Source organism: Procambarus clarkii, chromosome 11, assembly GCF_040958095.1.
Source record: "Procambarus clarkii isolate CNS0578487 chromosome 11, FALCON_Pclarkii_2.0, whole genome shotgun sequence".
In the NCBI taxonomy this organism is placed as follows: Eukaryota; Metazoa; Arthropoda; class Malacostraca; order Decapoda; family Cambaridae; genus Procambarus; species Procambarus clarkii.
In genome coordinates, this window is record NC_091160.1 from 20523146 (window position 1) to 20548058 (window position 24913).

The window sequence follows — 24913 nt, forward strand, 5'->3', positions numbered from 1 at the left end:
ACTGGATACTCCAGAATGGCATTGATTTTATCTTGCCGAGGTAACACTTTTCCTTGGCCCACTTCATAACCGAGGTACGTCACTGTGCCTTGGCCAAAATGACACTTTTTAGCATTTAAGGTAAGATTTGCCCTTTTCAAGATGGCAAACAACTGGCGTAACCTAGCTATGTGGTCAGCCCAATTACTGTCAAACAGCACGATATCATCTAAATACGCCCGACAATTTGGCACCTTAGCGAGTAGAGAGTTCATGAGTCTCTGGAACGTGGCAGGGGCATTACGCAAGCCGAACGGTAACACTTGATACTCAAAAACACCCTCGGGTGTCACGAACGCAGTGAGCTGTTTAGCACGTTCAGTGAGTGGGATTTGATAATACCCCCTCGAGAGGTCGAATTTCGAAACGTACTTGGCATTTCCCAACTCGTCAATGCAGTCCTCGAGGAGGGGCAGCGGATAGGCATCCACAATGGTCACCTTGTTGAGCTGCCGATAGTCGGTGCATAATCGCCATGAGCCGTCTGGTTTGGGGACCAAAAGGCAGGGCGAGCACCAAGAGCCCTGGCTCGGCCGGATGAGGCCGTGCTGGAGCAAGAAGTCGACCTCCTTCCGTATGATGGCCTTCTTTTCTGGACTCATCCGATAGGGTTGAAGGCGAATGGGAGTGTAGTCCGTCAACTCGACATCATGGCAAATGGCATCAGTCTGGGTCGGGACCTCCCCGAACAGACTGGAGAATTCATCAACCAACGACTGCACCTCTTCACGTTGGGCCATCTGCAAATTGGACAGTTCCTCCACAGCATTCACAGAACTAGAATTATTGAAAATGAGATTAGTTGGGTCCCCAGAACAATCATCCCCTCTCTCACTGGAAATGGAAACATTGGTTAGTGCAATGGGCCTGGGGCCCTGGAACTTCTTCAGTCGATTTACATGTATGAGCATTACCTGGTTACGTTTGTCAGAGTGCCTCACTTTGTACGTGAGGTCCCCAGTCTTTTCTGTCACAATGTAGGGGCCTTCGTACTTATGGGACATAGTGTTCCCTAGTCGAGGCTTTAATACCAGGACAGGGTCGCCAGGCTGAAATACCCGTAACTTAGATTTAGCATCGTTACGTTCTTTCATCTTTTCTTGGGCCTTGCCAAGATACTTTAATGCAGCCGCCTTGCAGTCCTTGAGTCTCTGGTGGTGTTGCGCAAAGAAAGCCGAACCTTCGGATAACGTTACGTTCCCTAACAGATTCTCCTGTAACATTTGCAAGGGTCCACGAACTTTATGGCCAAAGACTAACTCAAAAGGAGAACAGCCCAGTGAACTTTGTAATCCCTCTCTAGCCGCAAACAAAACATACGGTAAATTCTCATCCCAGAAGGTGTGGGAACTCTCGCACGATGTCTTCAACATCTGCTTCAGAGTTAGATGGAAACGTTCAATTACCCCCTGACTCTGTGGATGGTATGGGCTGGAAACCTTATGAGTTATTCCATGTTCCTTACAAAATTGCTCGAAAACATCAGACTTAAAATTAGTACCATTGTCAGTTTGCACGACCCGAGGCAGTCCAAAAGTGGAAAAAAATTGCAACATACGAGCAACAACAGTTTTTGCTCGGATGTTCCTTACAGCAAAAGCCTCTGGGTAACGAGTAGTGATACACATCATCGTGATTAGGTAAATATTACCAGACTTAGTTCTAGGTAATGGTCCAACACAGTCCATTACCACATGAGAAAATGGTTCCTCCGGCACGACAATAGGCCTTAGAGGAGCTTTAGGTGGAGTCTGGTTTGGTTTCCCAACCAGTTGACAAACAATACACGCATTACAAAATTTTGCCACATCGCTTTTCAGCTTGGGCCAGAAAAAATACTTTAAAATTTTGTGATACGTAATATTAATACCTTGATGTCCCCCCATAGAATCATCATGAGCAGCTGCCAAAACCCTTTCTCTATAGCAGGTCGGCAACATAACCTGGTGGACTACCTCCCACTCATTTGACAAGGGAGCACTCTGTGGTCTCCATTTTCTCATCAAAATCCGATCATTGTAGTAGTACCCAGTTGCTGCGTCTACAATTTCCTCCATAGAGACGGCTGTTTCATGACAATCTGCAAGAGTGGGGTCAGCTTTCTGTAACTCACTCAAGGAGGCATCTAGGCCTTGGTCAGATGCCATTGGCCGAGGCTCAACAGTGTTCTCCTCCACCTCCCCACTACTCTCTGTAGGTGGCGGTGGCAGGCTCTCCACAATGTCCTCGGCCACGTCATCGAGTCGGGCCATGAATGTGTCCGCGAGGTCCACTTGGTTTTCACCACTCGGAAAGCTCCTCGTGACCTCGGGATTTACCACCTTGGCAAGCACAGGGCTGCCCTTACATTTAAGTCCCATAGACCTGGTCACCGCGCACGCAGGGTACACAACATTATCCTCTGCAGCGGGTGGATCCTGGCAAACCTTAGGGGTAGGCAACATAATAGGCAGTCTGGAGTCCCCTACCTTATCCCCTGCTAAATCATTACCAACTATTACATCAACATTAGGGAAAGGTAGGTATGAAGTGACTCCGACTGTACAAACACCCTTGTGGAAATCAGATTCCAGGGTAACCTTATGGAGGGGTACTGCCCGAGTATCACTAGTGACACCCTCGACCAGTACCACCTCTCCAGTGTCGAGAGTGTTGGCACCTTGCAATGCACTCTCTAAAATTAAAGTCTGGATGGCACCGGTGTCTCGGAAGATCACCACGTCCTTCCAGGAAGAACCCTCAGACAAAAGTAGTCTCCCTTTCGATAAGAATGGGGTAAGCAAGTCCAACCACTGTGGGTTGGAGGTCTTACTCCCTAACCCTTCTGAAAGCCTCAAGCCCTGTGTCACAACTAGAGCATTGGGTCTCTTTTCAGGGTGCAGTTGCCAACAACGGCTAATAGTGTGGTTTGGACGATTACAGTGACCACAAAAACGTCGGGGAGAAGAGACATTACTAACAGAATTACCCTTCGGTTCACCTTTAGGTGCCGTTGGGCTAGACACTTTAACAGGGTTAGTTATGTCTGAAACAGAAGGTGCATTAGATAAAGGGTTAGAATGAGCTGGTCTGGACTGGCTGTGGGTATAAGGTTTGCTACTCTGTGGGGTATAATTATTTTTATTGGGCCTTTTGCCCGCCAATTGGTAGTTTTCTGCCAACTTGGCCAAATCCCCTATTTTAGAATTTAACTCTATCCTTCCTCTAATATACTGTGAAACATTCTCTGGCATCATATTTATAAAATGCTCCATTAAAATTAAGTTCCTGAGAGCCTCGTATGTTTCGGCTTTCGCCGAGCGAATCCATCTATCAAATAATCGAATTTGATCATTCACAAATTCAGTGAGCGGTTGGTTGTGAGTAGGCCTAAGGTTACGATAAACTTGGCGGTGAGCTTCAGGAGTAATTTCATATGCCCGCAAAATACATTCCCTGACTTTATCATATTCGAAACACTCGTCGTCAGGCATGTTTATAAAAATATCTTGTGCTTTACCCCTAAGTCTTCCCTGTAGGATTTTCACCCACTCTTCCTTTGGCCAGTTCATGGACGTGGCCACTCTCTGAAAATGGTTGAAAAACCTTTCAGGGTCAGACTCTGAAAATTCAGGCAAATTATGCTTTTTCTCATAATGCCTGGGGTTTGAATCCCCGGCAGGTGGAGTTCCAGTGGCATTCGCTCTAATTCTAGCCTCCTCGGTTTTGAGTTTTTGCTCCTCTAATTTTATTTTTGCTAACTCTAAAGCTAATTCACTTTCCCTATGAGTTGCACTTTCTGCTTGGCTAGGCTGGCATAAAGGTGTATCACTTGCCAATAGTTGTTCATCAATACAATGTTGTAATATTTCATTCACCAAAGTCCACTTTTTATCTGCGACATTTAATTCTAGGCCAAATTCCTGGCCTAACAATACTAAATTAGACTTTTTAAGTTTCTTTATCTCTACCACTGAAGGCTCCCTTGCCAGTTTCTGCATTTCAGAAGACATCACTAATAATTTTAGCTCCCAGCCAAAGAAAAAATTAAAAAATAAAAATTGGAAAAAAAACAAAAATTTGCACGGCCCCTAACACAAGGCCACACTAACCTTAATCGTGAAGGGATCCAGCTGGGTGTCCAGTCAGTGCAAGAATGTCCTTTGCTAGATGAGCTGGACCCTAGGCTAGCACACAACCGTTCTGCAGAAATAAAAAATTTTAATTTTGGCACTCAAGAATCTAATTTTTTACACTTATAATGTTCCTCCCGGACTGGCCCCCACTTGTTACAAACTGATAAGAGTGGGGCTTCTATGGGGTACTGGTACTATTAAGGGGTATAGGTAGTTAGAAGACAGGAGTATCATATATGGGAGAGCTAAAAGGCCCGGCCCCCAAAATAAACTATCCACAGTAGTAATAAATTGCTACAAGACCAAATATGTTCGTCTAAGGGTTGATCACTGCGCTCCCACCTTGGAAGAAGAGATACTCTGTAATTCATGTACTTATTTATTAACCCGTTAACAACCCCCCATATACACTCACACCAATAACAATAATAATAATAACTTTACCACACTATCTTACGTTAAAAGCCTTGGTCCACGTAGGCAGGATACAAGGTTTACACTAATAACAAGCTAGGGTAAAGTACTACTGGATAAGCACTGAAGCTGGATGCAGCTTAGGGTAGTGAAACCACGTGGGACCCTAATACAAAACACAACACTTAGGGGTACCCAAACACTGGCAAAATACTATCCCCAGGTCTCCCCAATCGTTACTACCAGAGTAGGCACACTTACACCATATAATACTTAACTTAAGGGTACAGGAACTTCAGGTAAGGGAAATAAGTAAGAGGAGAAGGAAGGAGAGTAGGGATACAGCCACAGAGTAGGTCTTAACCTCACGCCACCAGCCAAGAGAAGACCGAGCTCCTCGCGACCACCTGGCCTCCCTCATGTCGTGGTGCCGGAAGGAGCCTAATTGATCGTGCAGCTAAGCACATTAAAGATCTTCCCCTATGCAACGTATTGTTACTTTATGAATGATTAGAAAGTATTAGTAAGCAAAGTTGGTGCCTATGTTATAATTTAATAATCAACCCCCAGCTCAGTCTTTAAATGCTCTTTGAGAAACAATAATAGTCTTACGTCTGGCAGGGAAGATACAAACAATTTCCATTCGAAATGCGCCAACTGTACTACTTAGGAAGTTTAATAGCTCAATTTTGACCTCTGGTTTCCACTGGAGAACCCAGCTGTCGTAACAACATTGTTTACATCATGTGCTGCAAAATATCTGCAATTTAGATCATTAAAATGATGATTGTCATAGATAGTGGATAGGAGGTTTAGTTCTGGGTCTATACTTGTCTGCATAAAAAAGCTGATTGCAGGAAAAACAAGGCAAGAAAGGCAAATTACAAGGTAGAAATAAGCTATAAAAAGGGAAAAAATGTACACAATACTGTACAAAACAAACACAAAATGAATAACAAAAAGAAAAAAATGAGGTAGCTTACAAGGGGCTTACAGGGGTACAATGGAGTAAGGGAGTATGGCTAGGCTAGGCAACCTAGGTAATAAATGAGATTAAAGAAAAAACATATAATCATGGACTATACAAAACAAAAGATATAGAAATGCAAAACAAAGATATAAACAAGACTAAACAATACAAAACAAATTGAGCAAAAATGAAAAAAATGAGGTAGATTGCTTACAAGTACTCTCAGGTACACTGTAAGTAACAATTTGCAATTTGAGATGCAGGCAAAGCCAGGGGTACAATGGAGTAAGGGAGCATGGCGAGGCTAGGCAACCTAGGTAATAAATGAAATCAAAGAAAAGTTAAATAATAAACATAGGCAAATTTAAGCTAATGATTATTAACTATAAATAGTTCAGTTATGACTGTATAATTAATAAGACCTGAAGAACTATTAATGCACTCAATTAAATAATTTCAGTAAATGACTAGTTAAGAGTAAGTTAAAAATTAAGTCAGAAAATGAAACAAGGAGACTTAGGATACCTAGCCCCACTAGTTGACAATGGGGTTAATTAAGTTAATTCATTGAGAGTGATACTATAATGAGGCAAACCACATTGGGAGAGGAAGGTGTTGAGGTTCTCTTCATTAGCAATTGAAAACATTTTGCCCTCTGCGGTTTTTCTCACCTTTATCAGTCCATCTCTAACGAAGCACTGATGAATCGCATCTGGGTTTTGTTGACGGATTTGACGCAGGCGGTAGAGGAGTTGCTGTCTGTTCCTAGTCAAGCACTCGTTGATGCCCTTGCCCCACCCATAGCACTACTGTTCAACAAATCTATAGAGTATCACACCTTCCCTGATATCCTCAAAAAAGCAAGAGTAACGCCAGTCCATAAAGGAGGCAATCCGGCGGACACAAACAAGCAGTCTCCGTGGTGTAGTGGTAAGACACTCGCCTGGCGTTCCGCGAGCGCTATGTCATGGGTTCGTATCCTGGCCGGGGAGGATTTACTTGGCGCAATTTCTTAACTGTAGCCTCTGTTTAACGCAACAGTAAAATGTGTACTTGGATGAAAAAACGATTCTTCGCGGCAGGGGATCGTATTCCAGGGACCATAGGATTAAGGACTTGCCCGAAACGCTACGCGTACTAGTGGCTGTACAAGAATGTAACAACTCTTGTATATATCTCAAAAAAAAAAAAATTATAGACCAATATCAAATCTACCCACTCTATCAAAAATATTTGAAAAAATTATTTACAAACAGCTCTATTCCTACCTCGTAAAATTCGACATACTCAGCCCCTGCCAGTTTGGCTTCCAGTCCCAAAAGAGCACCAATGATGCAATCATTAGTCTCCTTGACATTATCTACTCAGCCCTAGACAAAAATGAGTTTCCGATTGGACTCTTCATTGACCTAAGAAAAGCCTTTGATACTGTTAATCACAACTACCTCTTACTTAAACTCCAGCATTATGGAATCCGAGGCCTTGCCCTTGACTACATCCGATCCTATCTTAGTGACAGACACCAATATGTAACCATCAATGATACAACTTCTTCCACTCTACCAATTACCGTTGGAGTGCCACAGGGCAGCATCTTAGGACCTCTTCTATTTCTTATATATATAAACGATCTGCCTAATGTCTCTAATATTCTCAAACCTATATTGTTTGCTGACGATACTACCCTTATCTACTCAAACCTCAACCCACATACACTAAATAATGTTGTGAATAATGAATTAAAAAAAGTCCACTTATGGATGTCAACGAACAAACTAACATTAAACATCGAAAAGACTTACTACATCTTATTTGGAAGCAAATCATCAAATGCAATTCAGCTACAGATAGACAACATTAACATCAGTAATAAAAATGATGGCAAGTTTCTTGGCCTATTCCTAGACAAGAGACTCAACTTCAGCACCCACATTCAACACATAACTAAGAAAGTCTCTAAGACAGTTGGTATACTCTCCAAAATCAGATATTATGTTCCTAACTCTGCTCTCCTCTCACTATATTATGCACTAATCTACCCCTATCTTAATTATGGTATCTGTGCATGGGGGTCTACCACTGCAAACCACCTTAACCCCATCATCACACAGCAAAAATCTGCTATCAGAATTATAACTAACTCTGCTTTCAGACAACACTCAGCTCCCTTGTTTAAATCCCTAAACTTGCTAAATATTAACTCCCTCCACACATTCTCTTGTGTCAACTACATTTACAAAACCCTGTTCTTAAATGCAAACCATGCTCTGAAACTCTCCCTGGACAGATGTAATAGGACCCATTATCACCACACCAGAAATAAATATCTCTTTGATATCCCCAGGGTCAAACTTAATCTGTGTAAACACTCTATGCAAATTAAGGGACCTAGTCTATGGAACTCACTCCCTAGTGAATTGAAAAACTGTAAAACTTTTGCCTTATTTAAAAGCAAAACCAAAAAGTACCTAACTTCATCTTCTTAGTTTCCTACACTGAGCTTTAAATTTGCTCTGTACCTAGTGTTACCCAATCTCCTAATTTTTATGTAATATCAAACAACCTTATCATTGTGTTCATTGCTGTCTTCTTTTATGTGCTAGCCATATGCTGTATTGTGACTACCAATTTTTGTCAACTACCATTCAAGCTGTCATTGCAATCATTCTTATATTGTTTCTGCTGTATTGTGCCTACCAATTTGTTGTCAACTACCTTTTTAAGCTGTCATTGCAATCAATCTTAGCTACCTATGTGCTTTAATATACTGTACCTACAATTTTCTCTCATCTTTTTTTTTTTTTTTTTTTTTCATTTCAAGTAATCTGTTATCATTTTTTGTCTATAAATTTTGCAAGTATTTACCTCCTTAAAATTTTCTTAGATTAAGGACCTGCCCGAAACGCTGCGCGTGCTAGTGGCTTTACAAGACTGTAATTACCATATTTGTATCCTCACATTCCTTATGTACATTCTTGTATATGCATAAATAAATAAAATAAATAAATAAATAAATAAATGTATAATACCTTCCGTTGGGATGCAGCTGTCCGGACTAGATGGGATTTCGTGAACTGGGAAGTCAGCTTCAGGCGAATTTTCCGCTGGTTTTGACCTGATGGATTCTTTTTGCCTACTCTGTAGGCAGCAATAACGTCAGTTTTGTTTAGAATGAGCTGCAATTTGTTTTTTATGAGAGCCTGAGCTATTTCGACACAATTTTCACCTTCATGTTCCACAGGTATATCTTGGGACGACACAATAACAGAATCTAGCAGCTTTTGTTGGTCTTGTTCTTCCTGGGATACGGAACGTTGGGCTGAAAATGTACTGATACATGCAGTCATTTTGCTGAGAGCTTCCTCCTGTTTTTTTAAGGCTTCATCTAGGCTGTTAAGGATGTGGTTTTTTAATGCTGTTAGGTCCCATAGTATTTGTCCATGACGATGTATGTTTTGTAAGAATCTAGTGTGATAGCAAGCTAAGAGGCGTTTTGAGCGAATGGAGGGGGTGAAAGTGAAATGTGGTTTGTGTGTTGTTTTAGGAATGGAGATGTTTGCTGCATGAATGATGGTGTCTTGTATGTTGCGTGCTTGTGTGTCGATGTCAGTGTGATGTTTGTCATTGTATTCATAAGTGAGATCAGTGTCATCAATGTGTTGTTTGAACATGTCCCAGTTTGCCCTAAGGTATGAGAATTGAGGAGTGCTGGGGATGAGAATAGGATTTGTGGAGACTGTGAGAATTAAGGGAATATGATCAGAGCCCGTAATGGGCCCTGGTGAAATGAAGTGTTGCAAGTTGCTGCCTTGTCTGTTGGTGAATATGAGATCAGGCCTGCCAGAACCTGTATGTGTGAAACAAGTGGGGAAATCAGGGCCAAGAAAGAATAGATGTTTTTGGGTGTATATTTGGTGAAGCTGTCTGCCATGCTGATTTGTGGTATTGTGGTGGAATGTAGGGTGTTGTGCATTGAGGTCTGCAAGCAGAAAAACAGGCAAGTTTATTTATTTATTTATTTATTTATTTATTTATGCATATACAAGAATGTACATAAGGAATGTGAGGATACAAATGTGGTAATTACAGTCTTGTAAAGCCACTAGCACGCGCAGCGTTTCGGGCAGGTCCTTAATCTAAGAAAATTTTAAGGAGGTAAATACTTGCAAAATTTATAGACAAAAAAATGATAACAGTTACATGAAATGAAAAAAAGAAGATGAGAGAAAATTGTAGGTACAGTATATTAAAGCACATAGGTAGCTAAGATTGAATGCAATGACAGCTTGAATGGTAGTTGACAAAAATTGGTAGGCACAATACAGCAGAAACAATATAAGATTGATTGCAATGACAGCTTGAATGGTAGTTGACAAAAATTGGTAGTCACAATACAGCATATGGCTAGCACATAAAAGAAGACAGCAATGAACACAATGATAAGGTTGTTTGATATTACATAAAAATATCATAAAAACATAAAAATAAAAAGAAGTAAGTGTGGTTGAAGAGAGTTATGAAATCTTGCATGGGAATGTCGGTGTTAGGACGGGAGTAGGTTGTGCAGATGATGAGAGACCCATTTGTGTGTGAACTTTAATGGCTAGGAAATGTTTGTGAAGCCAATGAGTGTGTAGGAGTTCGTGTTTGTATGAAGAACGGATGAGTATTGCAACTCCTTCATGTGCTTCATCTGGTGACTGGTAAGAGGAGTAGCCATAATGTTTGATTTTATATGAGTTCGTAATGTATGTGCTATTTAATAATAGCACATCAGGTCTCTCGATCTCAATAAAATCTGACACCATGTGTCTAATGGAGAAATATGCCCGCACATTAAATTAGATGATCTTTATGAATTTTTAGGTTTTGATGGGGTGCTGGTGGGGTTTTGTGCATGTACAGGAGCATGAGGTTTGCGTGATTCAATGACTTGGGCAGTTACTGAGGAGGGTGCATCTTGGAGGAGGGTGGTAGGAATTGTGGGAAATTGACAGCGGGAGGTGGGAGTAAGACAACGGGTTGCTGAGCGGGCTCGGGACGAGATGAGATGAGTTACAGAAGAAATGACTGGAGTTGTTGGGGCCCCTCTTTGCCCCGGAATTTATGTCCCCAATGTTTCTTTGTCCCCCTTTTCAGAAACATCTCCGCTTTGTATTTCAAAGCAGAGGCCATAAATATACAATTTGGTCGACAAAAAGCATTGTTTAAAATAGCAGACATGGGTTGACATTTAGGGGAAGGTAAGTTACAGGGAGTTAATTAGGTAGTGCTTACTTTTTATCTTAAACTGGTTGAGAGAGATACAGTCTTTAACATATCATTTTAACAAATATTTTTCCATTTTTTCATTGAATTTCATTGAATATTTTTCCATTGAATTTCAAAATCCAGCTCGGTAAAATTATTATGGCAAATGGGGGGACCTTTGATTAGACACCGTATTCCTATCCTCGTCGGGGCCAATAGTTAGATTGTGGCCTTCAGGTAAATTCAGGTATATTCGTTAAATGCTGACACACCCCCTTTCTGGATTTCTATAGACCCTGCCCCTCTTCACTCTTTTGTATATTAATTTTAAAAATATTTGTTATCAGATAAATATTATGAATATTATATGGAAGTATATGAATATTAATTTTAGCTCAACTATGCAGGTTTATTATTAAATCTTCTATATTGACATTCCGTCAAGCTGCCAGAGCAGACGACAAGAAGCTGCACGCATCATTAGAAACAGGTTACAAACTTGATTTTAAGAAACATATGTTGTAATTCATTATTTATGAAATAAAACTTGTATCCTAGGTTTTTGAAATTATATTCTTATTATTGTCAGAATTATAACTAAGGAGGATCCAAAACTATTAACTTTACTTGGGTTTAAAGCTTCCTCGTTATACAAGCTGAGAAGGCTGAGAAGGGGCAATATTACGACAGGTGGTTGATGATTAGTTAATTTATAAATGCTAACCAGCATTTATACGTTACCTCCTGTACAAAAGACACATCGAACACTTTATGTAGGGCATACGTAAATCTGTGTATCTATGTATTTACGTATGTAGGTTAGCTTAGCATTTTAAAAGCACCGAATCACCTGTGGTTGATTGTTCAATAAACCCCTGAACTATATTTAGGTAAAATACATACATACAACGGGTGATACAAAAATTTATGAATTTATAGATAGAGCTAGTACATACAATTACATAGTACATATTACATATTACATAGTACATAGTATAGCCACTATTACGCAAAGCGTTTCGGGCAGGAAAAACTCTAAAGACTAAAACTTAATACTAATTGAGATTAAAGTATAAAATGTGTTGAGAAAATATAAAAATAAAAAAGTGGAGAACATGGCAGAAAAAAAAAAAAAAATACAATTTGGTCGACAAACAGCATTGTTTAAAAATAACAGACATGGGTTGACATTAAATGGGTAAGGTAGGTTACAGGGAGTTAATTAGGTAGTGCTTAGTTTTTATTTTAAACTGGTTGAGAGAGGTACAGGCTTTAACATGATTGCGAAGGTCATTCCACATTCTGGGTCCCTTGATTTGTAGAGCATTTCTAGTTTGATTAAGTCGAACTCTTGGAATATTATAAAGCTAGGTATTTGTTTCTGGTGTGGTGGACATGGGTTCTGTTATATGTTTAACACATCTCTAATTCTGTCCATGGAGGACAGAAGAAAATGTATATATGTGGTTAGTATTGTAAATGTCTGACCACGTCTGTGGTAGAAAATAATAAAAATAAAATAAATAATGTACATCATAGGCAGGGCAAGAGAAGTTTAATTAACTTTTAAGCTTTAGTCATTAATGTTTTTCCTGCCCGAAACGCTTTGCGTAATAGTGGCTTTAGGCATTGTATGTACTAGCTCTATCTATAAAGCCAACAAACTTTGTAAAATCTCTTTATGTATGTACCTTACCTAAATAAAAATTATTATTATTATTATTATTATTATTATAACTCTATGTACTTGTTGAGGTGGGCCCCCATTTAAATTATTTTATCCAAGCATGGAGACCTCATCTTCAGGAGGTCTGGAGAAAGTGCAACACCTAGCAACAAAAATGATTATAGAGCTAAGTCAACTTGTTTATCACAAACGGCTGAGGGCCATAAGGCTAACAACACTGTAAACCAGGCATTACAGGGTGGATCTCATTGAAACTTAAAATACTGAACAATTTGGATGATGTTGATCCAGACAATTTCTTCAGAAAGTCAGATATAACAAACAAGGAACAACGGTTTTCAAGCTCAACAAGCCACAGTGTAGGACTGAGAACAGGAGATGCTTTTTTCACTCACAGGGTTATTAACCCATGGAACCGCCTACCCGCTGTAGGCGTAAATGCAAACACATATATTTTAAAATTTAACTGGTAAAGATCATCAGGGTAAATGGGGGGACTTTTGACAAGCCGCTGGCTTCCTGTCCTCGTCGAAGCCTTAAGTGTTAGTGACCCTCAGGTAGATTCTTGTTCAAATCACTGCAAATTCTGAATGTATATCAGGAAAGTTATTCGTTAGCTTTAACAATTACCCGAAACGCTATATGCGTGTTAGTGATGTTTCAAGAATGCTATCTGCACACCAAGAATGTTATTTACCCCATAGTAACCTTTTTATTGTGTGCTTTTAATGAATTAATAATTGTTACCCGCCAATGTATTATCTAAACGAACCCAGCAAGTACTAGCTGTATGTAATTACAGATTATATAAATGCATTCAATGCAAGCATGCCCTTTGCTTGCATAATATTTTATATAAATAAATTATTATTTATTACAGTGTATGGATATATTTATATATGTTGTATATATATATATATATATATATATATATATATATATATATATATATATATATATATATATATATATATATATATATATATATATATATATAATATATATATATTTATAAATAAATATATCAGGTTTGTGACCCGGGTATATCTGAGGCCAGCACCACCCAAGAGGGAGATGGTGCCAGTGATGGTCTGGCACTGCCTCTCTCGCTGACACTCGCTTCCAGGTACTGTCCTTCATGCTCCCTCGCCTCATACCACTATAAGGTATATAGAATGCGTTTGCATCTCTTGATACGGTGGCTCTAACCAATATAATGTGAGGATAACCTTGTGTTGAGGTGTCAACATACGGCTCCGGTATCCAATACAACACTGAAGTGTTTGCCGTCTGTTTTATGTTTCTGAAGAATATAAAATGCTGTTTTGACAAAGTTTTGCTTTACATGTTAAGGGTTTACATTAGGGGCTCTAGTGTTGTGAGGCCTTCCGTCACCTGGTAAGTATTTAGGCCTACCTAACGCTAGGTCATGGGGTTCCAAATATTGTTGATTTTATTTTATATATTTGTTATCGTTTCACGTTTTCCCATTGTCAGTGACAGAAAACTTGTTTGGCTGACTTAAGGTTTCTCTAGGTCAATTAGTCACCTTCCTTCGGAGGGTGTTGTCACCTTCCCTTGGAGGGTGTTGTCACCTTCCCCAGGAGGGTGTTGTCACCTTCCCCAGGAGGGTGTTGTCACCTTCCCCAGGAGGGTGTTGTCACCTTCCCTTGGAGGGTGTTGTCACCTTCCCCAGGAGGGTGTTGTCACCTTCCCCAGGAGGGTGTTGTCACCTTCCCCAGGAGGGTGTTGTCACCTCCCCCAGGAGGGGTGTTGTCACCTTCCCCAGGAGGGTATTGTCACCTTCCCCAGGAGGGTGTTGTCACCTTCCCCAGGAGGGTATTGTCACCTTCCCCAGGAGGGGTGTTGTCACCTTCCCCCGGAGGGTGTTGTCACCTTCCCTCGTAGGGTGTTGTCACCTTCCCTCGGAGAGTGTTGTCACCTTCCCCAGGAGGGGTGTTGTCACCTTCCCCAGGAGGGGTGTTGTCACCTTCCCCAGGAGGGGTGTTGTCACCTTCCCCAGGAGGGGTGTTGTCACCTTCCCTCGGAGAGTGTTGTCACCTTCCCTCGGAGAGTGTTGTCACCTTCCCTCGGAAGATGACAAGAAGTGCCTAACTCCCAAGTATCTATTTTACTGCTAAAGAAAAAGAGGCGTCTATTCATAAGAAATGTTCCCAAACGTCTCAATAGGATGCACACGTCGTACACAAGACGATTCACCAACAGAATATCTCATGTGCTCAGTCCTATATAGTCCTATATTATGGCTTGTTAAGCTTGAAACCGTTGCTCCTTGTTTGTGATACATCTGTCCATTTGAAGAAATTGTTCGGATCAACATCTTCCAAATTGTTCAGTATGTTAAAAGTTTCGATGAGATCCGCCATGTCATGCCTGTTTTGCAGTGTTGCTAGCCCTGTGGCCCTAACCATTCCTGATATGAGAGATAACTTAGCTCTGGAATGACTCACTGAACTAGGTAGCTGTAGTGTTTTTGTACACAAGATGTTTTGCCAATATTGGTAGTTTTAGTTTTATTAATAACTACCAAACCTGAAGGATTACTAAATCTAACCTAACTAAATGATGTCCTGTGTAGACTACCAATTAGAAAATGTGCTGTGTGTGACATACTTGTGTACAGTTTCAGTATATTTACCAGAATTTACCTAAGGGCCACAATCTCCAGTGGCTTCGACAAGGACAGGAAGCCAGTGGCTTGTCGAATGCACCCCCATTTGTCCTGATGATTTTGTGCTTCAAGCAGCATGGGTGAACTCGTGTGAGATGATGTCATTGACTTTTTTCTTCAAATTCAGGTACCTATATTTGATAATACAGATATAGGTGTTACTGACACTTTCCCTTATACTGGTGAAGATGCATGTGAAATGAACTTTTTTACAGCATATTTGATGAGCAACTAGCGACACATTTGTTTGTTTGTTTATTTGTTTATTTATATACAAGAAGGTACATTGGGTTTGTGAGAATACATAGCATGGTATTTATAATGTAAAGCCACTAGTACCAGCTTTTCGAGCAGGAAACGCCCACCCTGTGTATAGTAAACTAACACATTGTTCAGAAACAGATAGATACACATTGAAACTCATTGAAAAGAAGGGCATGTCATCTTATTCACACTTGCTGCATTGGAAAGATACAACTGGAACAGAAAGGTATCTTTTTCTTACCTCTATGTATTTATTTATTTATTTATTTATTTATTTGTTTATATACAAGAGGGTACAATGGGTTTATGAGAGTACATAGTATTGATGTTTTTACAGTCTTGTAAAGCCACTAACACGCATAGCGTTTCAGCCAGGTCCTTAATCTAACAGATAATTTTAAGTAGGTAGTTTGTAGCAAAATTGAAAAAAGTTAACAGGTACATTGTAAGAAAATTTTGAAAAAAATTAGTAGGTACATTTAAGGAAAATATGAGGATTATTTCTAGGTACATTGTAGCATAATTTGAGAATTATTTCTAGGTACATTGTAGTAAAATTTGTGTTAACAACATAACACCCATGATACTGTATAAGACGACGGCAGCAATTACAATGGTGAAATTATTTGGCTTAGGCACATATTTTGGAGTAGCACACGATACAGTGCAAGTGTGAAACACTAGGTAGAAAACTATGAGGATGAAATTAGGTACTTTTTTATGTTACTTTTGAATAAGGGATAGGTTGGACAGCTTTTTAATTCATTGTTGGGGGAATTAAAAAGAGGGGCTGTGTGTTGTCTGAAGGCAGAGTTTGTTATTGTTCTGATAGCAGATTTTTGCTAGGTGATGATGGGCTTGAGGTAGTTTGTAGTGGTTGAACCCCAGATACCGTATGTAAGATGGGATAGATTAGCGCATAGTATAGTGAGAGGAGAACAGAGTTTGGAGCATAATATCTGATTTTAGAAAGAATACCGACCGTTTTTGAGACTTTTCTCAAAGTCTGCTAACCTTATTGGATGACCCATAGATGTGCGGATTATGGCATCCAATTCTGTTTGAAGAGCGGAGGCCCAGTTATTTAGACGCGCTCCACACTCATGGGAGAAGGAACCATCTCTCCCTGTCACAACAACTGCACTTTCAGCTGCACCAAAGGACTGATGCAAGGATCCATCAGTGTAAATAATTTGGGAAAGGGAGCGCTCTCTGGCTAAAGCATCAATTTGGCTTAAGGCATTGTACTTTGCTTCTTGTCGAAGCAAGGCTTGTTCTTTAATTAGCTTCTTGGGTGGGAAAGGGGGGATAGTAATTTGGAAAGGAGTGATCTCCCATGGGGCAGGAAAGTGTTGTTGTTGTCTCTCTTGGTAGAGGTGATGAAAGTTATACATTCTGAGCACAGTGGCAGTTTCGGTAATCCATTTGGAGGGATGCTGACCTTCAAGGAAGAAGGCTTGGAGAGCTTCAGTGCAGGGGTTAGGGTGGGTTAGCCTAAGCATCTTGATTCCAATTAAAATATTAATTTCAGTGATACGATCACTTTCACATGAAATATTCAGTTCCTTCCTCATGTTTAGTAATTTAGTTGTGCGAGGGCATCCGAGGATAATCCTCATGGCTTCGTTTTGCATCTTTTCCAGCCCTCCAAGCATTCTCTCGGGCACTAGAGCAAGCATGGGTGTAGCATAATCAATCAGAGACCTAATATAGGAGAAATACATGTCCTTCTTGGCATTTTTTTCCAGAATAGCCCTGTCTCATCACAATTAAACACTTGTTGTGGTAGGTATCCCTCACTATCTACAAAATTTTTAAATTCGCCAACAAATCTTTCAGCCTCTTCTTTGTTGGTGGCACCCTCCTCGTGTCTCACAACACTATGAATGTGTGATATATTAGACCAGGGCATTAGTCTATGGAGTTCAACCTACCGGGGACCACGAGCCACAACCTGGCCTCCTCAGAGAGGTTGCAGGGAACAGTGGTCATGAAAAAAAACACTGTGGTTTGTGTTTTTCCTTTTCTGACATCGACTGGGGTTAGGCACCCAGCAAGGTAGACATAGCGAAACAAACCCCACATGGTAAGAAAGTGCAACTAAAAACCGAAAAGAGAGGTAGAGCTCCCTCTAATCCCAAGGAAACAAGCAAACGTCACACTCCATTGCTGTGCTGCTCATCCACACAGCTCTCCCCTTCCTGCACTGGCTACCCAGCACTCCAGTTTGTTAGCTAATGTGGTCTGGGGTGGACGTCTTCTCCAGCCTCGATCTCCATAGGCAGGGTTTTGCCTTCGTGGTGACCTCTGCAGTGTTGTTGTGTGTGGTGGCCTCATCAGTGCTGGGAGCTGCATGTGCTTAGGGGTATCCTTCCCTAGGCGCCCTGTAAGTACTGCTCTTGCGTGTTAGGGTTCCCTTCCCAGGTGTGTGTTCGGGAAACCATATCCGTGGGTGTTTTTGCTGCTTGGCATTTACCCTGCCTTTACCCTGTTTTGTGGCCCTTGTTTGGCCTTGGGTGAGGAATGGTATCATGCTGGTTGAGGGCGTTAAGGTATTATGCAGCCTTCCTACCTATGTGGCAGCTGGTTCCTGTTTCCTCTGGGGACGTTGTACTTTTGCATTTTTTTTTTTGCCTGTCTGGTGGGGGTCTGCCTGGTGTAGCTATAGTTCAACTTACCCTCTTATATTATTTTTATTTCAACTTACTTTTATTATTTTTGGTGGCCCTCTGCTAGGCCCCTGTGATTATACACATCCCAGGGGTTTCAGTGTTTTGATCTCCCCCTTGTTAGCTTTGGGTCTTAACCGGTTAGCAACACTTGCCCAGTACTTCTGTAGCAGTCAGCCTATGGCCCTGGAAAACCCTATCGGGTCTCTAGTGGACCTTTGGATACGTCTTCCGAGTTCCAGCCCGCCTCGTGCTGGTTTGAAGGTTGCTGTGTGCCCTTGTCTCAGGGTGATAGTCACCACTTTTGCCTCCGTCATGCTGCCTGTTGGGTCATCGACACTTTTGACCCGGAGTTTTGTGAGTCGTGTTCTCTGCTTGTTGTCCAGTACTATTCTGATGACATTACTGTAGGAATACAGGCAGCATCTGCGTTGCTTGCTAGTTTTAGGGTGCTGCAATGCGCTAGGTTGGTTTCCCACCCACCCGGGTGCCCCAGGGCTGCCCCATTTTGGTTAGTTGTTGTTCTCCCTTCCCCCCCCCCCCTTTCTCCATTCCCGGCTTCTAACCGTCTGCAGGTGTCAGGGTCGGGGTGGGGCTTATTTGGTGATGAGACTCGGGCGACTTTGCGGCTTCACGTTGGGGACAGAGGTATACGATCCTGCTCCTCCTGCCGAGGCGTCTGTGTCCTACCAGCGGCCCTTTCTTTGTTGCCTTTTCCTCTGAACTCTGCCTTTTCTTTAGGGGTGGAAGGTAGCTCTGCCCCGGGGCCTCTGTTGTGGGTTTTTGGGGCAGTGGGGCTGTTTGCTAGCAGTTCTGGGGCTGTTTGCTCCTGCTGTGTTTTCTGCCTTCTGGGCGGGTTTTTTTTAGTCCCCTCGTCTGCTTTCTTATCCCACATTTGCTGACATGTTTTCGGCTCTCTTGCATCAGCCACGTCTGCTTTTGTTATGGTGGCCTGTTTCTTTTCTGTGGGTAGCTTCCCTGCCTGACCGCCAGGGTGGCACTGCGATTTGTTTTTTACCTTTGCGTGGGTGTGCACGCTCGTATTTGGGGGCGTTTTTCACCTCTGTCAGAGGTTTTATTCTCCTGTTGCCATTTCTCTGTGTTGTTCTTTCTTCTAGGGGGTTCTGCCCTTCTCCTGTTCCTCTTGGAACGCTTGGGTGTTGGTTTTATACCCGGTTTGTGTAGTCTCCCGAGTCTGATGGATGCCTACTACTACTACTACTGTGTTTTCTGTCTGTGTTTAGGTCTGGGCCCTGGGAGGTGGTCCTAGTGTCCCTGGCTGTTTGCTCCAATGCTTTTTGTCCCTCAGTTTTTGGTCCTTTTCTGGCTGTTTCACTGGAGTTTCAGTCTGGGTGAAGTGTTGCGCTTCCTTTCTGTGGTGCGTTTCTGCCGGCAAATGTGGTGGTTTGGACTCTTTGGTTTCGTTCCAGACTTTTTCTTTCTCTTGGTGTACCCTTTTGGGGGGTTCTTGAGGCCCCTTGATTACCTCTTGTGCACCCCAGTCCTTCCTCTTCTGGGGTTCTGGGGTCTTCCTGGCTTACAGACTGCTTCTTTGGTCTTGGCACATGTTTTGTGGTCGTGCCGGGTCATCTTTTTTTTTTTTTGTCGAGGTGGGCTTTTGGTGCAGCTTTTGTGCTGGTTATGCCTGGTACCTACTTCGTCTGCCCAGCGCAGTACTCCCTCTCCGCTTCATGTCTTTTTCGTTTTGTTCTTTTCTTTCAAATTTTTTTTTGTTTTTCTCGGAGCGGGTACTGGTTCCTTAGCTGTTGACGGGGCAATTGGGAGAGGGAGGGGGAGGGGCGGCCCGGTCTGCTTGCTCGCACTTGGTCCCATAATTCATGGGTGTTTTCGGTCTTGTCATCCGGTCTGTGGTGGCGTTGGGTAGCTCCTCCCCCTTTGGGGAGTTTGGGGCTGGAGGGGCAGGCTTCTTCCCCTGCGCTTCGTCAGCTTATTTTGGAGTGGGTGTACTTGGGCATGGTTGTAATGACCCTTTTCCTCAGGTGGGTTTCCCGCCTATTTCCAGTGCAGAAATGGGATTGTGCGGATTTGAGGTTCTTTCTGCACTGGTCCCGTGTGAACCCCTGGATTCCTTCCCCCTCTTTTTGGATGGCCTTTCTGTCTCAGACCTGGCTTCGTTTGGAGCCGGATGTCTGGTTGGTGTCCCTGGACCTCACGGACGCGTATTGGCATGTTCTATTCGTCTGGGGTTCAGGGACTGATTTCTGGTTTGGTTTTGTGATGGAGCGTCAGGCTTATGACGGCTTTCATTGCCTTCCTTTTGGCGTGGATCTAGCACCTCGTGTATTCACGTGTCTTACCCAGTTCGTGGTGACCCGCCTGCTTCTGCTAGGGGTTCAGGTCCTGGCCTACCTCAATGACTGGCTGGTTTAGGTTCCCAGTCAGTTCGTTTGTCTGTGTGGGGGGTGTGGTTCTTTCCCAACTCGCCGGGTTCGGGTTCCTGGTGAACTGGCCTACCTCAATGACTGGCTGGTGTAGGCTCCCAGTCAGTTCGTTTGTCTGTGTGGGGGGTGTGGTTCTTTCCCAACTCGCCGGGTTCGGGTTCCTGGTGAACTGGAGGAAATCCAGTCTGGTTCTGTCCAAGGTTCTGACCTGGCTGGGTTTTGTTTGGGACTCTCGGACCGCTTCCATGTTTCTCTCTCCAGAGGCATTGCTGAGGCTGCTGTCCCGCCTTTAGCTGTTTCTGAAGGAGGAGGGGGGGGGGGGGCGGTGGTTTCAGGTCACTTAGCGTGTGTGACCATATCCGGGGGAAGGGGGTGCCTAACGTCCTGCCCTATAGCCTGTCTCGGTTCATTCCTCTGTCTACGGAATGGACAGTTGACGCAAACTCCTTCCGTTGTCTCTGCCAGATGTTCGGACTCCTGGACTTGACCTCTTCGAATCGGCGTGGTGTCGGGGTCTCCCGACCTATGTGGTGGCCTTCGCCGACTGCGAGGCTGTCGCAGTGGACGCCTTTCGGCAGGACTGGTCGAGGTGGGGTTACCTGTACCTCTTTCCCCCGGTCCAGCAATTGCTTCGAGTTCTGGCTCAGTTGGAGTCCTACTGAGGGAGAGTAGTCCTCATGGCACCTTGGTTGCCGGCCCAACCTTGGTTCCAGGCGCTGCTTGCTCGGTGTGCGAACCCGGGACGTTTCTCGTGGCTCCACCTCTTCCAGTGGGTCGGACCAGTCTAGTACACAGCTGGTTCGGTCTTCTCCTCTGTTCTTCACGTCTGGTCTTTTTGACATGGGTTTATCATTTGTATGATCAGGTGGCTTCGTTAATGGTGTCCAACCTGGTGATGAGGTTGGACACTTCGTCTAGGCGACAGTATGAAGTTTCCTGGTGTTCATTCTGCCATTTTCTCTTCCTTCATTGGTAGTCTTCTATTTCTGATTGAGTTGTCTTGACATTTCTATCTTGGCTTTTTCCGGATCTTTTTCCGGACAGACCACTTTGGGTCACAGGTTGCAGCCAGTTGTCTTGACTTCGCGTTGAGGAGTAAGTGGTGGCCGCCTTTTGGGTAAGTCCCTCTCTTTCTTATCTTTGGTTATGTAGCTCCAGGGAGCTGAAGGGGCTCCCCACAGAAAACCAGCGTTGAATGTGATGAAAAGCCATTTTCTGGGTGAGTCCCGGAGACTCCCTGGCAACCCTCCCTCCCACCGGTCGGCAAATTTTCGCATTGTTTGATGCTTTCAAACAATGCTTGTTTCCGAACAACTGTTTGTAGTTTCCGAACTGGAGTGCTGGGTAGCTGGTGCAGGGAGGGAAGGACTGTGCGGATGAGCAGCACGGACCAGCAGCGTGGACCAGCAGCATGGACCAGCAGCGCGAACCAGCAGTACGGCAGTGGAGTGTGACGTTTGCCTGTTTTCATGGAATTTGAGATAGTTCTACCTCTCTTTTCGGTTTTTGTTGTAATTTTATTACCATGTGGGGTTTGTTTTGTAATGCCTACCTTTCTGGGTGCCTAACCCCAGTCGATGGCTGGTAAGGAAAAACCCCAACCACAGGGCGGGGGGGGGGGGGTCAGGGTCATTGCTCCCTGCAATCTCTCTGAGAGGGGGGCCAGGTTCTGGCTCGTAGTCCCTGGTAGGTCAAACTCCATAGACTAATGCCCCAGTTTAACCCTTGTGTTGCTAAGGGCTAATTAGCCTTTGTCACCCACAGGCGCGTTACAAAAAAAAAAATATTGTTTCTTCCTAACCTGTTAATTTGTGTTCCCTGACCACGAGAAAAAACAAATTAATTGTACTTACCAATGATGTAATTGAGCCGACAATATGGACAATGATGTCATAACCTGCATGCTCGCTCATGCAAGGTGCGTCCCAGAGGCATTGCGCGCGGTCTTCAAGCAGCCAGAGTTGCCACGAATTTATTTTTGCAGCATTATTTACAGTGTCTAGGTGTATTTTATCACAAATATTATTCACTAATTGTGTTACATATTATGTTACATCATGGTCAATGGCAATAAATGTTGCATACATTGAGTATACACAAGCGCACACAAATGTTTCCCATTACGCCAATATAATATGTATTCACATTGTTCATTATTATATTTACACACATGCACGCACTACAGGGTTTTGCACTATTATTGCACATTTAGAAGTCTTGGAGACAGTTGTAGTTGTTGAAGCAGTTGACAGCACTCAATGGGACTGCACACGCTTCACACTATGTTTGCACCAGTTTACGTTTCTGATCTCTTCTTTTTGTTGTTTTACAAACTAAGCAATCACGTTGGCCTATTGCACCCTTTCCAGCTGGTGGCAAATGATTTAATCTGTGCTTGAAAGGCCTCCATGTGAGCGAGTCTGGGTGTAGCAGCATGCTGCAACACTGGGTTCATGATGGGTCTTTGTAAGCCAGGAACATCTTTGGCAAACTTTGCTAATTACTGTGTTCCAAGTGCAAAAGCAAACGAACGGAAACTTGGTTTAGGTCCAGTTTTCACCAGATACATATTGTAACTGTTCAGCATGCAACTGTTCAGTCAACTAGATGGAAAAACACTTTTTTCATCCACTTCAATGTTTTCTGTACACACTTGACAGTGCCCACCATTATGTCAGATTTATCAACCAAACGCATGTTGATATTATAGTCAAGAACACAATCTGGCTTATAAACTGGTTCTTGCGTTACTCGGTTCACCTTGCCACTGTTCACCAGTGTACCATCATGAGCGGTTTTCAGCAAGTTCACTTCTCTATTGTCTTTCCACCTTACTGAGAGTATTTGATCACATTTTCTTAGCTGGCAATCTCCAACTTCAGGTTTATTGTCAAACACTGGCATTTCCCTTCTTTTTGGCTTTACTGTGCCAACCAATCCAGTTCTATTTTCAATCAAAAACCTAGCTAGCAAGGGACCTGTTTAGTAGTTATCCGTGTATACAATGTGGCCTCTATTCATCCATGGTGCCATCAGTGACTTCACCCCGCTACCTGTGAAACCATGTTGGTCGTTACCGGGAATGTCTACATCGCTAGCAGAATACAGAATCATGTGTAACACGTATCCTGTTTCACAGTCACAAAGAACAAAGAATTTCAATCCAAATCTGTTTCATTTGGAGGGTATATACTGCTTGAAGGCAACATATCCTTTGAAAAGTACAAGGGATTCGTCAATCACTAGCTTCTGTGCTGGTACATAGAAATTTCTGAACTTTCCAATCACTTCATTCATATAGTGCCTGACTTGCTTGTGTCTATCATCCTCTGTCCGGTCCATTACTTGCAAAATGAAGACACCTGAGGAGTATCTGAAACCTGTCTCAGGACATATATTTCCCGAAGAAAGGTGTTGGAATAATTTGGTCTTTGCTCCAATAATGTCATAGCGTGTTTGACACAATGCTTCATCAACATACATATTGCTAAAAATACATACATTTCACTTACAGTAGTGTTTTTCCAACACTGCAATTGTGAATATTCTGTTATCTCTTTTCCAATGAGATGAGCCGAATGTAGGTTCGTTTGGTGTACAATATATTCCATGAGTGGCTCATCATAGAATGCTGTAAAATAATCCAATTCACATATGTCCTCACCATTATCAAGGAAAAGCTCTGTAATCCCAACGTCTTTATTGTCAAAGGCAAGAATTAGAGGAATAAAATCGTCACCATCACTCCACACAAGTACACCTGGTGTCCTGCGAGACACAACAGGAGCACGACGGCGAGGAAGTGTTGCACACCGTGGACCAGGAGCTGAAGCCTGTCTATGCAAAGTACGGCTGTTACGCGAACGTGAGGTGAAAGCACGTGAACATGAGGGTCTTGGTTCCTCATGTGGTGCCATGCGGTGGCGCTTGGCTGGGCGAGACGCTGCTGACAAATTCTCGCCTGGTAAAACCACTAATACTTGTAACAGGTTCTGTAACACTATGCTCTAAATCTACTTCACTAAAACCAGAAAATGAGTCACTTTCTTCTGACTCGTCGCCCAAAATATCCTCAGACTCTGAATAAGCACAGGAACTGTGTGATTGTGGGTGAATTGGAGTAGACACTGGGCGAGGAGGCACGGGTGAGCGTGTAGGCCTCACCATGGGAGGAGGCTGTATCTCATTTTCACTGTATGTGCTACTATCATCGGTCAATTGTGTGTAGTCCTTATCATTGTCAGAATCATCAAAATCACTTTCCTCACCATCGGAAAATAATTCACTGGTTATGTGCTCTTGGGTAAGTGATTGCGTGATGTTTGATACCTGCTTGATGGGGTTCTGGGAGTTCTTCTACTCCCCAAACCCGGCCCGAGGCCAGGCTCGACTTGTGAGAGTTTGGTCCACC

General features: G+C 42.8%; 1 protein-coding gene across 1 annotated transcript in view; it reads left to right on the forward strand.

The window, feature by feature from the left end:
• Positions 1-13530: 13530 nt before the first annotated feature.
• TBC1D5 (TBC1 domain family member 5) overlaps positions 13531-24913 on the forward strand; it is a gene marked incomplete in the record, with an annotated part of 601299 nt that continues 589916 nt past the window's right edge. Inside the window, 1 exon segment of the mRNA XM_045742746.2 lies at positions 13531-13641.